Source organism: Protopterus annectens, chromosome 16.part0 (genome assembly GCF_019279795.1).
Source record: "Protopterus annectens isolate FY-2018-M chromosome 16.part0, PAN1.0, whole genome shotgun sequence".
Taxonomy (NCBI): domain Eukaryota; kingdom Metazoa; phylum Chordata; order Ceratodontiformes; family Protopteridae; genus Protopterus; species Protopterus annectens.
In genome coordinates this window covers 776,678,145-776,690,831 of record NC_056750.1, presented here as the reverse complement: position 1 = coordinate 776,690,831, position 12,687 = coordinate 776,678,145, and the positions used below count along the sequence as shown (strand labels likewise).

At 40.0% G+C, this 12,687-nt stretch overlaps 1 protein-coding gene across 1 annotated transcript in view; it reads right to left on the bottom strand.

Moving 5' to 3' along the window:
- Positions 1-11,366, bottom strand: part of NDOR1 (NADPH dependent diflavin oxidoreductase 1) — a gene marked incomplete in the record, with an annotated part of 478,408 nt that extends 467,042 nt beyond the window's left edge. The window contains 1 exon segment of the mRNA XM_044058525.1: positions 11,103-11,366.
- Positions 11,367-12,687: the final 1,321 nt, after the last annotated feature.

Sequence of the window (12,687 nt, the reverse complement as noted above, 5' to 3'; positions counted from 1 at the left end):
TTCTGAAAGTCATCATAGTATAGTTTTGGTCTTCAGTATTTGAAGTCTTCAACATATTAAGTGTTTTATTTTTGCCCATTTTAGGAAATTTATACTGTGTATTTTTGTTTTGGTTTCAAGGAACATAGCAGAATCCATGAGACTTGTAGCCATATAATAAAGCTTGTTTATGAACAAAACTCATCACAAAGTCGAGCTTCTAATGTGTATCCTTCATCACTGTACAAAGAACAATATCACAGCTTTTACATGTTCTGGAAAACCCCTGTACAAAGAATATCACAGCTTTTACATGTTCTGGAAAATTTGAAGGTTGTAGGAGGCAGGACAAATGTGTATGCTAAACATTTGCAATGTCTTTTGAAAAAGTCACTGTGGTGACAGTGCTGACTCTAAAGGGGTCTGAATCCCACCATAGCCATATACTGTGTCAACAAAGTGTTTGAATTCCACTAAAGTCAGACTGTACTGACCCTACTGGGAGTGGCAGGGTCCGAATCCCACCACTACCAACAGTCAATCTAAATATGTGAGGGACACAAGTTATGCTCCTTGTATCCAATCCACTGCCCCAAAAATCATCCTGATGGCCATAGGATGTGTCCCGAGTCACAACACTGGTACCCAAAAAGTTAAAGTTACAAAACAGCACTCAGATCTGTTTCACTAAACAATTCAACAACACCTGGCCAGAAACGTCAAAGGGAATATGCACTGCTGTCCTGGATATGGGCTTACAAAATCCACATTAATGTTATGACTATACATTGACCACTTAAACAACTGAGTTTCTGACAAAGCACTCCAGGCTTAATGCTCACTCCTCTTTGTGAACATCAGCATCTTTCAAAGCTCTTTATCCACGGCAACTGCCTTTGAAACAAATGATGTTTCACTCTCACCCACTCACACCCACCCACCCTCACCCACCCACACATTCACACATCCTTGGAAAGGCTAGTAGAATTCTCCGGTTTCCACATAGTTTGTATCCAAGAAAGGTACTACTACCACCACTTTAGATTATTGGCCTAGAGATCCAACAGCTACTATGCCAGTTGAATGTAGCCAAATAACATAATGATAAACACAACATGCTAACATGATGACTGCTCTAGCAAATTAGAGGGGGTTACCAGCAGCTGAACAAGAGGGCATTTAGTATTGGATCCCAGGAACTACCGTCCCATCAGTCTGACAAGCCTGATCTGCAAGGGCATGGAACGCATTACCATTGAACTTATAAACAAAGACATTGGCAACCTTCAAACACTGAACCCCTGCCAGTTTTGGGTTTGTGAAGGGCCGATCTTGTCTCCTGAATCTGATTGACTTATTTGAATCAGTCTCCACAGCTGTGGACGAGGGTAAGGCAATCCACACAGCCTATCTGGACCTTGCCAAGGCCTTAGACACCATCCCCCACTCTGGAATCCTAGATAAACTTACTAAGCTGGGCATAAATCCCTACGTCACTCGATGGGTTGCCAACTGGTTTACTGACAGAACCCAGATTGTAAAAGTAGCTGACTCCAAATCCAGCCCCAGCCAAGTGGAGTACCTCAGGGTTCAGTGCTGGGACCACTCTTGTTTGGCATCTACTTCTCTGAAGTACAGGCCAACACTAAAGGACTCTGGCTAACAAAGTTTGCAGATGACTGCAAACTGGGAGCCATTATTGAATCCCCAAATGATGTGGATATTCTACGAAAGGGCCTTACAGAAACAGATGCCTGGTGCCAGAGCCATGGACTCAGGTTTAATGTCAAGAAATGTATAGCTATCCCCTTTGGAAAAAAAACAAACAATCACCCATGAATTACCACATAGGTGGCAGGACACTAAACATCAAAAGTGTGATGAGAGACATAGGGACACAGGTGGACAGTGGTCTCACTTTCGATAACCACATCGCCACAACAGTCAGGAAATCCTACTATGTGGCGCACCTCATCACTAAGGGCTTTTCATCCAGAAAAAAAGGAAGTCATTGTCCCACTGTACTCATCCCTCATTAGACCCATTATAGAGTATAATGCCCAGTTTGGTATGTACCTCACAAGGCATCTGCAGTGGCTGGAAAGGCCACAGAAATACCTCACTAAAAGAATCGCAGGCTAAAGCAGATGCCATATGTTGACAGTCTAAAAAAACTCCAGCTATACTCTGTAGCATAGTCTACTCACAGGCGATCTCTGCTTAACATACAAGGCCATGTCAAACCCTGAGCTGTTGGACATGCTCCACTTAAAGAAATCCCAATCCCTCAGAACCAAACGCTCCAGGGATCTAAACCTAGTCATCACAATGAATTAAACATGCTGGAGGAATAGGTTCCTGACCCAGAGACTCTCCATACTCTGAAATGGACTGCCCATGCATGTCAAGCAGAGCGCCTCATTCACCCTCTTCAAAAGGAACCTTGATGATTGGCTGGGAGATAGGAAATTCACCCCGGGGATCACGTCAGTCGCCCTGCTAGACAGGGGTCCAGAGAAATAAATATTGTGGGAAGAAATATCCAGGGAATTGTTATGGCTAGGCTTGCATAGGCCCTAGGGCCAATAGCCTAGTACCAGCCTATGAACCTATAAAGTATGCAAATACATACCTGCTACAAGTTCTTAAATACATCAAAACCTTACTTAAATGATAAGTCAGAATGGTGCTGACACCAATTATGTGATGGTAAAAGTAAATGCATAATGGAGAGAAAACAATCAGTTTGAACAGAATATTTAAACAACAACTTGAAGCTAAGCAAATACTCATCTCTCACTGAAAGGATAATTTGCTATGTTAGGTTAGTAACATACTATGCAGGCAGATTTCAAAACAGCAAACTTACACAAATATAGCCACTTCAATATCTTCCAGTCACTCACTTAACTCTGAACTTGTAATAAGCTAGGATATACATCTTTTCGGTTAAAACATTTTCCCCATAGAGAAAAGAAGTTTAACCAAACTCTTCTTCACAATGCAGCAGCTTCATATCTGCATACTAAAGATAGCCGACCAGAGCTGGGAAAGCTCTCTCTTTGAAGAGTCTTGTAACTGCATTTGCATGGCCCTTGCCTTTCCGATTCAGTTTTACGACATTCTTGTCATTACAGGCCAACAAATCAATCCTGTCCTGCAAGACTGCATTTTCTCACAGAAATACCACTGAATAAGATAACATTCTAATATCCATTTCTTCTACATAGCATTTCAAAGAACAAATATAGTTCTCCTGCCAACCATAAAACAAACTCTAAATACAATTTCACAGCGCAGTTTTCAATGTTACGTCTTACAAATTGTAAAGTCTGCACATGCATTATCTGAAGTGAAAAGGAAAAAGTAAAGACATGACATTTTGCCTCACTTCTCTACACCCTAGCATCACATGCATAATAACCATTTGCTTATTCCAATGGGTCTTCGTCTGAAAGTATCGGTTAGTAGAACTGAAGTGTAGTAGTAGAGAGAGTATTCTAAAGACTGTAATCACTTGTAAAGCTACTTATCTCAATCGTGGAGTTTAAAGAACAATATTACCGCATATATCACATAATACAAAGTCTTACAAGTTATAAATCCAGTATGTGATAAAGTTTTAGCATGGTTCACTTTATGAAAAATACAAATGGTAACAAAGGACTTCACAATGTAATATGAAAATGAAAAAATAAGTATGTGCATGTTTTTCTCTTACCAGGAATCATCCAAGAAGCACAAGAGTCTTATACCAATAAGGAAAAGTCAGTGATATAAAGCTGATAAGTGTTAACCTTAAGGAAGAAGCTGAATAGTACATTTCAAATCAAAAAGAAAGAATCGTAAAGAAATCACTATCTGAAAAGTTTTACCATAAAGGATTAGTAACCAAGAAGCCAGATTGTAAACAACAATACTGGCATCCTATCCTAGATTAGTTTCCCTGCCTTGCATCCACTGATTTCCAGGGCAGGCTCTGACACCTCCCTGCGGCATAGAATTAGATAAAATGGGTAATCAATGACTGTAGATCACACACACACAGCTCCCATAATAGTTTACTGTAACAAGTTAACTGTGAAAACAAAATTAAATTACATCAAAGCGTGTATCAATACAAACTGCAAAGATGGGACAGCAGGCAGGCATAGGTGTTTCACCCTCATTAGGTATTATTAGTGCATCACAGTCAACTCTCGACCCAAGAAAGAACCAGTGACTGCTATAAAGCAAATGAAATACTACAGCTTCATGAAGAAAGGCTTATAAGAAATAAAGTTAAAAGTAAGAAAAGAAAAACAAACAGAAGAGACTACAGAAACAAAAGCTTTTCAGTAAAAGGTTATGGCAAAGAACAAAACTGCTACACAAAGCATCAGGTTAGATTGGTTCCTACTGAAGAGAATGACACTGGTTCACTATAAAACAGAATTACAAGATACCAAATGGTCTCTCAACGTAATTTCCAAAGTTCAAGACAGCAGGCACGTAGAATTGTTTCTCCCTTATTATGAATCATGAGTCTTGATCCCAAAGCACAAGGTAAGATTGTGAAGTTTATGTTAACCTGTACTTTAAATAATTCTGAAGATATCTGAACTATTTCTTTTTTTTTTGTAATACTTCTCCAAATTATACACTCTGTGGGAACTACTTCTACACAACCCCTTAATCTTATTAAACTCCAGAATATATGCATGGCAGCAGCTAAAAATGATGTATGCAATTACTTCAAAAACCTTTATCGTCTTCTCTTTCTAGTCTATGGGGAATATCATGATCAACAAGGTGGTTTCCCCAAGGTCAGACTCTTCCATTGCACACTTCAGTTGGAAAGGAATCCATTATTTTCTAATCAGTGAAACAACTACAAATGTACAGGACTAGCATTCTGAACTATTGAATCCTACAAATATTGAAAAACAGCAACGATGAATACTCTGTTACATGTCAACATGCTAAGCCTCACAGTACCCTATTCATACCTCTCAACCACTTAGAGCGAGAAATCGGGACAAAGCCATAAATAACAGGGGACAAAGGCCTAACAACAGGAACAATTTTTAAATACTGGTCTTACAAACTTAGAAAGTTGATAAAATAACAGGTTTTGTGTTAGCACAAATTTTCTGCAGGGTACAAAGTCTGAAACTCAAATGTCTGCCACTTTCTGACCTCAGTCTAATAACTTCCCAATGATTTGCCAGAAAAACACAATTTTTTCAAATATGGACCAACAATATGAGGCAAAAATCTGTACAGTTGGGAGGTATGTCTGCATTTAATGGGCCAAAATCTGATGGAATGAAGTAATCACCTTATCTCATTCTTTAAGATGCAACCTATTAGCATCAAAACTTGTGTCAGCAAATTCCACCACAGAACCAATAACCTGGATCAAAACAGATATTTTAATGAAGATACCACTTCAACAGTTTGGAAGGACACAATCATTATGCTTAACCACAAAAGTGGCGGCACAAATTCAAGGGACAACTACAGCCCCCCCCCCCCCTACACACAATCATTTTTTTTTCAATGGTTATGCAGAAAAAAATGCAGAAAAATCTTTTTGCCTTTCCAGACATGTTGGAACATCTTGGAAGCATCCTATTACCGATTTTTTCCTAAACTTGGTGGGAGTGAGATTTTAATTAAAATTGTGACAATCTCCAAAGATTAGAAAACAGAAAAGCTACAAGAGCACTTGTACCTCTTTGGAGCATTTGTCTTTTGTCAACCACTCCATACTGACCCCCGCAGTAAAACCTTAAAACATCAACATATTATAGGAATATCACTCAGCAACTTCAACAGTAAAGAACACAAAGTTCTAATTGACTAGTTGCACTTTTAAAGCAATAAAAGTGAAAGGAGGGGGTTGAGATGATCCATGCTGGACTCATTTTCTACAAGTTGAATTTGTTTGGGAAGATGTTAAGAAGACTGTCAGCTGCTGTCCATCAGTCCAACAGTATACAAATACAATCAAACTTCTCCAAGAACACAACTAGCGTCATCATCACAAAGTGCTGAAGTCAACTAAATTGTATTTTCTTTCATATAGCTGTAGTTGATACACACATATTGGTTAATGTTATTAAATGCAGTTACTTAGAAGGCATTGGTAAACTTACTGTCTTATGTTATTAATCACACTGCTGCGCTAAACTTTATTGCCTGTCTTGTCATGGCTAAGAACAGTCCTTTGACCGAGTTAAACAAATGAAAAACTAACAAGTAAGGTAAATACATATCATACCGAAGGAAAAAAAAAACAATGAATGTCAGAACAAACATGCAAGACACACAATTTAGCTTTCGATCCATCAGAAGTACTGCAAACACCTGAAAACATACCTTGTATTAAAACCAGTTTCAGCCATACACATTAGAGCTCACAACATACAAAATAATTGGTCCAATACACAGAGAAAAACTATCCACCATCTGTTTAAAAACTGTTGGCCTTTTCCTACTTCCAGTCATCTTAAAAGACCTGCACTATACAAATCTTTGTTACAATTGGCTAAGCTTCTGGTGTCATTCACAGGGGAGCCAGTGTCTGTCAGCCTGGGATGACATACTCGACAAGGCTCAGGCCTCATGAGAGAGAGCGGCATCACCCCTTGGCTTTCGAATACTGGCCAAGGCTCTTGCTGCCCCCATAGTACTCAAAATTCAAACCCACCACCGTAAACAGCACAAGTAAAAAAAATGAGGGTTATGCTACTCAACGACAGGAGTTTAAATCTCAAAATGCATGCGCTCAAAGCACTCCTAAGTATGAAGAACATCGACATCTGTGCAGTAACTGAAACCTGGTTCAAGACTCGAGAGAGCACTCCAGCACTACTGGGCTACAACTCGTACCACACATTTCGGCCACAGGACATGGACCGAAACACTAAAGGAGGGGGTGTATCCATATTCATCAAGGATACCCATACCTCCAGGTTAGTGGCGCAGCAGGATACCTCTGAGATCATCCATGTGCAACTAACATCGGGCAAATCTGCAATGCAAATTGTGGCCTGCTACAGATCACCCTCCATGACCCAGGACCACCACTCGGCCTTTCTGGAGACACTGGAAAACATGAAGGACCTACCGAACACCCTGATATTGGGCGATTTCAATTACCCTACCATTAACTGGGAAAACTACTTTAGTACAAACTCCCAAGCTCAGCGCTTCCTGGAATTTATCAACTCAAATGCCCTGGATCAGCTGGTAAACTCCCCTACCAGAGGCCACAACAAATTGGACCTGGTCATCACCAACATGGGCGACAGGTGTTCCATACCAGAGTTCAACCAGTCACTGGTTAGATCAGACCATAAACTAATCACCCTGGATGTCCACACCCCACCACCACCCCCAGCCAAGGAAACCACAGTGAAAAACTTTTCTAAAGCAAACTTCACCTTACTTAAGGCAGAGGTGGTAAGTTTCACAGCCCCCACTCTAAAGGATAACACTGCCCAAGATGCAGAATCCTTTACAATTGCACTCTATGAGCACCTACAAGGATGCATTGATCGTGCCATCTCTAGCAAAACCAAGACTCACTCCCCTAAGAGAAAGAAGCCATTCTGGTAGGCCCCTGCCATAAACAGGTTATACAACAGAAGGCGAAAACTACTTAAAAAAAATAAAAAAAAAAGCAAATCCCAAGAAGGAAAGACATCCCTGATCAGTATCAGTAAGAAACTAAGGTTCCTCATAAAATCGTCCAAGGCTAACTTAAAAAAAAAAAAATAGCCAAGGATTCGAAAGATAGCCATAAAGCCCTCTTTAGCTATGTCAAGAATCAAAGTGGCAACTTTCAGATATGCTCTGAGCTAGTGCAAAATAGCGCAAAATATACTAAACTTACTGATATTGCAAACATCCTGGCAGAGTCAGTGCAAACTTAACCTCCCTCTCACCTTCAACAGGGCCCACAACAATACCGGAAAAGTGTAGTGTCCCAGAAATCACAGAAGCACAGATGAAAACAGCCCTTTCAAAAGCCAAAAACACAATCAATGGGGCCAGATGGTGTGTCCCAGGCTGCATCTTGCATTAACTACAGAACGAACTAACCCCCGACCTAAACACGCTGTTCATCCTCAGCCTCTCCACAGGCTATGGCTACGTTCCCATAGAATGGCACACAGCAACGGTTATTCCGCTCCACAAAGGAGGGGCCACAACTGACCCTGGTAACTATCGCCCCATAAGCCTGACTAGCCTGGTCTGCAAGGCTATGGAGCGCATCATCATGGAACTCATTAACAAAGACATTGGGAACCTCCAAACACTTGACTCAACCCAGTTCGGCTTTAAGAGCAGATCATGCCTACTAAACGTGGTTGACTTCTTCGAGACAGTCCCCAAGGCCATAGACGAGGGAAAGGTGGTTCACACAGCCTACCTTGATCTCGCCAAGGCATTCAACACCAATCCTCACTCGGGTATTATAGAAAAACTCACTAGCCTGAACATAAACCCCTACGTCACAAGATGGTTTGCCAACTGGCTTACAGACAGAATTCACACGGTAAGAATAGCGGGCTCCAGGTCCAACTCTAAACCAGTCACAAGTGGTGTCCCGCAAGGCTCGGTTCTGGGACCTCTACTGTTCGGCATATATTTCTCAGAAGTACAGGCAAATACAGGAGGACTGCAAACAGGGAGCCATAATTCACTCTCCGGCTGACACGGACATCCTGGTTTCAAAGTCATGGCCTCAAGCTAAATGCCAAAAAAATGCACAGTCATTCCATTTGGGAAAAAACAAACGCCCACTAATTACCACATAGGCGGCAGCCCCCTTAATACAGAAGGGGTAATAAGAGATCTGGGGACTCAGGTAGATAGTAATCTCTCCTTTGAAAATCATATTGCCAAAATAGTTAGAAAATCCTTCTATGTGGCCCATCTAATTACTAAGAGGTTCGCATCTAGAAATAAAGAGGTTATAGTGCCCCTCTACTTGTCACTCATCAGACCCATCATAGAGTACAATGCCCCATTTGGGATGTACCTCACAAGACACTTCCAACAGCTGGAAAGACCACATAAGCACCTCACCAAGAGGATTACTGGCCTCAAACATATGTCCTATGCAGCCCGACTGAAAAAACTCCGGCTGTACTCAGTGGCATATCGCTTACTCAGAGGTGATCTCTGCCTGACTTACAAAGCCATGTCCAATTCAGAATTGATGGACATGCTCCAGCTAAAGAAATCCAAGTCACTGCGAGCCATGCGCTCTAGTGAGCTAAACCTCGCCACAACAATAAACAGAACATGGTGGAGGGATAGATTGCTGTCAGAGACTCCCCATGCTCTGGAACAAAATTCCTAACTACATTAGGCAGAGCCCCTCACTAACACTCTTCAAGAGAAGCCTTGACGAGTGGATGGACAACAGAAAATACACCCCTGGGATCACTTCATTGGCTCTACTTGACAAAGGCTTAGTTAATTAATCAATGAGGCGGCAAAAGCAGACACACTCTGGCTAGGCTTATAAATGCCCTTGGGCAGATAACCTAGTACCTACCCAAGAACCTATAAATTACAACTGCCTACAAGCTTCAAAACGATACATCTAGATACCTACCGGACTTCCTAACCTAATACGAGCCACCAACAGAATGAAAAGTGCTGCAGATGCTACCTGAAGCGAGCCGGACAAGGAAAGAAACAAGATAAACTCTGTTGTGCTACTGCATGGAATTTACTGACTGGAAGCATTATAAATCCCATGTTTTTGTCACATCTTCAAGACAAAATTAAGACAGAACCATACATGTTGAAAGTACTAATCTAGCATCACATACAGCCTTGTCCTCAAATTACTTTCTTTCTATTGGCCTCAAACTAACAATTTCTCTTAAGTAGCCATTTACTCATATAGCTGGCCTTAGGCATTTTTTGTAGCAAAGAAATGGTTTCTTTAAAATATGTTGAATGAATACAGGAAACATTGAAGAAAGAATAAAGGCAACCAAAAAAAAAAAGGAAAAAAAAGTAGTCTATGGTGTGGGTAGACCAGATGGGGGGGGGGGAGTGGTGTGGGCGCACTGTGGAGCCCTTTTGCCTAGGGCACCAGGTGACCAAAGCTCGTTCCTGCATCTGTTTACCTGCTATGCCTCAGTCGTGACTCTTTTAAAGCCAAAATTAAAAACACATACATAAAGAGACTAAATTGTCTCAGCTTTGCATTTACAAAATATATAAAAGCACAACAGGATAGGATACTGATGATAGGTACTTGTATAATGCAGACATACATGCTCATTCACCGTAGCTTTCACTGCTTACTTCTTGAATCCCCGAGGAAAAAAAGTCGGAGACAAAGACCCTAACACAAAGACGATTCTTAAATAGTGGTAGTACTGACTGAAAAAAATAACAAAAACTATGGTTTCAATCAATTTGCATTTTCTGAAGAAAATTACTGGTACTGCAACGATCTTCACTCAAACTATGACCAGTCTTATAAAGGCAAGTGCATAGTTTTGAGCCACAATCAAGGACATCATTGAAAGTAAAAGGTTCCTGAGGAATACGCATCACCTTACGTGAATTGGTACCTTATTAAAAACATTAATTTGGTGCTCCGTACAGTAACAATTTGTACAGCATCCTGATGCCGGAATGATATATTTTCAAGTGTCCCCTGACTTTCAAGGTTACCAATTTTAGCATACATTTGCTCAGTCCCCTGCTAAAACTGGCGATTTTAGAATAACGGGCGAATGAAATCACTTATTCGGTAAAATGTAATAGCACAAATATGTTAAAAAACATTCCTCGTTCTAGAGATAAGTGGTTGAAAGCTATTCGGACAGTTTTATGCCCCGTTTACCAGAGGAAATTAATGCATGAGTGAGAAATAACCGGCAGACACATCAGATACAGTCTAAACCTAATTCAAGTTAGACAGCCATTGCTGTGTCATTGATAAAGGCTAACAGAAGAGTGAATTTTAGTATATACACCCGGATCGACACGCCCAATGAACTTGCATTTTACTAGTACAGTCATTGTCTAGGGCAGTAATACTTTTCAAATTAACAAATATAAAGTACAGGACAGGCAATATTAAAAAACATCATGCTTACAACTGACGAAATATTTCGCCTAACTATTCTGTTATCTAGCAGTCTTTCAAATCAAGCGTGTCCCCTGCCTTTTTCAGGATCTCCAGTACTAATTTATCCTATTACTCCTGGAATATCACAAATGTAACCAAAAAACTTGTAATAACCCCCACAGAACAACCACTGGAAAGTAACACCATAATGCTGATATTACTACGACCAAGATTAGAATCACATGGTTGAAAGGACCCTGGTTACGTCACAACTGACGTCACGGGGCGGAGTTAGCTATTCGCGCCTGATCCAACATTTGTACTGTGTGGTGGGCGCGCTTTCCTTTCTTTCATACAAAAGGTAGTTTGTATATTATATCTATCGTTTTTTTAATAAATAAAATATGAAACCGAGCAACTGTCCGACCGTGAAAGATGTTTGATTTGTTTGAGTTTGGCTGCTGGGTTTTTGGGCAGGATTCATAGCTCTCAATCAGTCAGGGACAAAATTGCGGTAGAATCAAGGTCACTTTTCTATAACTTTAATATTGCAATTATTTAATAAGTGTGATTCACCACCTTCTCTCCAAAATTCACTATTGGGGGTGGTAAGAAGGACAGAGCTAAAATACAAATAAAAAATCAGGGACACTTCAGGGATATGGGGAGGATACCTTATTTTGCCTCCTGTCGCAAATATCGGATTTTTAAACTTAATTAGTGGCTCTTCAGCATGGCTGTAAACTTCCCATCTCCAAAATGAGGAACACTAGCCTTCATAATGTGGAACAAATGGGCAAAATGTGAAACACATATTCGTGGTTTACAAACAACTTCAACCAGGAAGGTCATAGGATGCTTAAAATATACTACTTTTACTTATAAAATAGATCTTTTAATATATTAATATGATTAGTTTTTATTTCCTATGAATATCAATTAAAAATCCTACCACTTAATGTGTGATAAACCTTTTCGATGTGGAACTTCGAGGGACATGAACTTTTTAAGAACCCAAATGAGGTACGTTCCTCGTAATGAGGTACACCTAAGAGGTATGTGAGTCTTCAGTGAAGGAAAAAAGTATATAAAAATGTCTAGTTTGCCATATAGGTTGCCTGATTGTTCGTTGATTTTAAAAACACTTCGGTGTCATTCGAATAATAAGACTTGAGTTTTGTTTTAAAATTAATATCTCGTATTTTATTACAGATAAGCATAAATGTATTAAACTTGGTTGCAAATAAGTTACTACTAAAACTAAAGTGAAGTGTGGTTATATTGCAGATCCCATTTAGCAGTTACATAAAGGAAAATGCTTAAATCTTTTTTCTTTGTCGTCGTCTTTAAAGGAAAGCGCCACCTTAGAACTAAAAAAAATGTTTTTTCATTGTATCATTGTTTTCTGAGATATTTCAATGTCTTAAAATTACTCCAAGTGCTTTTACAATTTCAGTGGGACTCCCTTAAAATGGCAGATGATGGGGCTTGCCTTGGTGACATGATCTTGTTTTATTGTATGTATATAAAGAAGTCATGTCTTACCATAATGTTCCATCTGTGTTGTAGATCTTTGTTCATTCATTACCATTAGGACTTTGGTTCTGTCCCCG